The sequence below is a fragment of the Sinocyclocheilus rhinocerous genome, unplaced genomic scaffold (genome assembly GCF_001515625.1).
Source record: "Sinocyclocheilus rhinocerous isolate Xijiao unplaced genomic scaffold, SAMN03320098_v1.1 scaffold1960, whole genome shotgun sequence".
NCBI classification, from domain to species: Eukaryota; Metazoa; Chordata; class Actinopteri; order Cypriniformes; family Cyprinidae; genus Sinocyclocheilus; species Sinocyclocheilus rhinocerous.
Genome location: NW_015661990.1, coordinates 1743 through 5116, shown reverse-complemented (window position 1 = coordinate 5116; position 3374 = coordinate 1743). Strand labels below are relative to the sequence as shown.

Genomic DNA, 3374 nt, shown 5'->3' with positions numbered 1-3374 from the left:
GAGTGTGAGTGAGTGCGAGTGTGTGCGAGTGTGTGTGTGTGAGAGTGAGTTAGTGTGTGTGTGAGTGAGTGAGTGAGTGAGTGAGTGAGTGAGTGAGTGAGTGAGTGAGTGAGTGAGTGAGTGAGTGAGTGAGTGAGTGAGTGAGTGAGTGAGTGAGTGAGTGAGTGAGTGAGTGAGTGAGTGAGTGAGTGAGTGAGTGAGTGAGTGAGTGAGTGAGTGAGTGAGTGAGTGAGTGAGTGCGTGCGAGCGAGTGCGAGTGAGTGTGTTCATCAGTGAATGAACACTTAGTGTCGTCCCCGAGCTGCAGTGTCAGGTTCCTGCAGTGCAGGACATTGAGTCGTCTCCCGTTACTGGAGGCAAACGGAGAGAACATGTCTGCAACAGGAAGCTCAGGTTAACATCTCAAACAAGCCTCACGTGCCAAAACACAGACTGTACCATCATTGAACACCCAAACAACTCACAACGGCAGACTAAACCTGGGACACACTTGAATTTTGTGTCTCCTGATCTTAAAATCCACAAGCGGTAGTTGTATCTCACCACCGGTTTGGTTTCTGTGTTTCTCTGTGTGCTGTTTTTGGTGGAGCAGCAGCCCCAGAGCGGCCTGACAGAGCTCCGCACCAGACGGCTTGTGAGCGGCTGGGAACAGCTCATAGTGCTGTGGTGTGAACGTCTCCTGCCTCAAACTCCGGATGCCCCGAAAGACTCGATGAAAGAAGTCGATGTTGGTGTTGAGACCCACGATCTGGGAAATACACACACAAAGTGCTAATATAAGAATAGTGAAGGTCAAATACTGATTCGGTTGTGCAGGTGAAGTAAGTTGTGCAGTGCTGTTGCTTTTAAATGTCTTGGACGTTTATGGTTGGAAAAGTTATAGGTGTGGTCAAATTAGTTGTTGCTCGGCGAAACTTTGCTGGCAAAATCCAGTCATTTCAACAGCTGTGCGATCAGTGAAAACGTTCCTCACACAAACTTCGCTCGCATTGGTTTGCTTGGTTTGCAAGTGCTGCATTATTGACAATAGACCTGTTGTCAGTGAAATTTAGCTAACGCAACCATAAAAACAAGAGTGTGTGCTTGCTTACATTGTACTGTCGAAGGCAGTATCTGAGTCTTTTCAGAGCGGCTGAGCGATCTTCCGCCCAAACCACCAGCAGCCCATGAAAACTAAATAACTCATTAATGAAATACATAATCATTCAACTTAAACTGCATTTATTAAAAGAACATATTCTGGATTCCATACAATTACTATGTATTTTTCCTTCAGTCTTTAAAGCTGCAATAAAACGCAAGTAGTAACAGATCTCTTCTGGTGTACTGTAATATACATCCAAGTGTAACAGATTATTAGAAGAAAAATTAACTTTTTCAAAATGAAGCACATGCATAGATTAATCGTTCACAATAAGGTCTATATGCATTTACAAAATAGTGTGAATTTTTCTTTCATGCGGACTGAATTTCACAAGATCACTCTTAACCAGACCATATTTCAATCCAAAATGAAAAGGAAATAAATAACAAATAAATAAATAAAGATTTGAGGGCCAATAAGATAATTTACATTATGACAAAACACACATACTATATATGCCTCTTAAACTGTAATTACCATAATACAAAAACAGCAACAAAAACATTTTAACATGGAAAAAAAACTAATTATTTAAACTGTAAAAAAAAAAAAACATTTGACGTTTACACGACAAGAATGTGCTGAATGTGGAAACGTTTTTTCTTTTTTTTTTTGTAGTTTATACAGAGACGATAATAGTATAATTTTCAAAAACTTGCACTTTAAAACCAGTTTTCAAAAGTTTGTGTTTTCAGGCCCCCAAAACGCCACTGTCATGTAAATGAACGGCCGAAACACATGTAAATGTAGTTCAGGTAAATCTGGCTGTGTGTAAGTCACGTGAGGTTAAGCGTAAAGCACCTTGTCGAACCCCGTCTCTATGCGTGTGCACTGATCCCCCAGCGGCCTGGACAGGTGCAGCAGCGGCCCCGCTCCGGGAAGGAAGTTGTTATTGGGGTCTTCAGCGTATATCCTGGCTTCAAAAGCATGACCGCGCAACACGATCTGCTCTGAGAGAGGGGCAACTTCTCCCCCGCTGCCACCTGATGAACGAAAACACCACAGCAGATAAACAAACCTGAAGAAACTGCGACCCCTTGTGGACAAATCTGCAAAAGCCACTGTGTTACTTTGGGATATGTGTGAATATTTTCAGTAGTCTCTGAAGGGCAGCACTGTTTTTTTTGCCCTGATTTGTCTCTATATTCTGTACCTCTGCACGGTGTGTTCTGTGTATATGTCTAAGCCTTATGTAAAGTGTTTATGCAAAGTATAAGTTATGTGTAGGTTTATATAGGTCATATGCTCTATAGGCATATGTAGATCTGTATAAGTTGTACGTTTGGATACCTTCTTCATGTTCTGTGTGCATGCCCATGTTTACATGTGTCGGCAGGACATTTCGTTCCTCTGGTGGAATGACTATAAAGACTTGACATGAGTGAAATCCCTGAGCTGGTGTCTTACGCGCAGCTGCCACTCCACCAGGTCTGTTCCCGTGATCATCTCTGAGACGGGATGCTCCACCTGCAGACGCGTGTTCATCTCCATGAAGTAGAAATCGTGCCGCGCACTGCTTTGATCATCACAGGGTAAGCGATCCTTGCGGCCTCGCTCTGAAGTCTGGCATCTGATTGGTCCTCTCCATGGTAACCCTCAATGATAGGCACGCCAGCAGCTGCCATAATGTGTTTAGATGCGCTGGAACGAAACCAAAGATGGAGTTTACTTAGAAACTAGAGAAAGAAAGTTCAGTTAAATGTTGGCTAGACAAAGCTCTGCCTGAAATACAGATACTAAGGCATCTATCTCTAGGTAAGAAGTACACTCTTCCATACCATTCCCTGGAAATAATATACCTTAAAAGAAAATACTTAAGTGTGAACTGAATGTAATGTTTTTGGACACTTAAATGCAAATGAAAATGTATTAGTTAATTAATATTAAATGCAAATGACTTTTTGACCCACTTAACTAGGACTTAAGTACATCTATATGTAATTTCATAATTATTTGGTCTTTGAAATATGGTTAAAGTGCAGCTGCATGCACTTACAAACATTTACGATCAACTAAAATATACTTCAATGTCATTTCTATTGAATCTTACGCGTCATGCATTAAAATGTTTTTGTAATTACACATTTGTAATCAGTGTTGGGCAAGTTACTTCCAAAATGTAATACATTATATATTACTAGTTACTGTCTTTTGAAAGTAATTAGTTACATTACAATATTACTGTCTCTGAATTGTAATGCATTACACTACTTTTGAGTTACTTTTGAGT

The 3374-nt window shown here is 40.9% G+C and overlaps 1 pseudogene; it reads right to left on the bottom strand.

Moving 5' to 3' along the window:
• LOC107727067 (methylcrotonoyl-CoA carboxylase subunit alpha, mitochondrial-like) overlaps positions 1-3201 on the bottom strand; it is a 10581-nt pseudogene extending 7380 nt beyond the window's left edge.
• Positions 3202-3374: the final 173 nt, after the last annotated feature.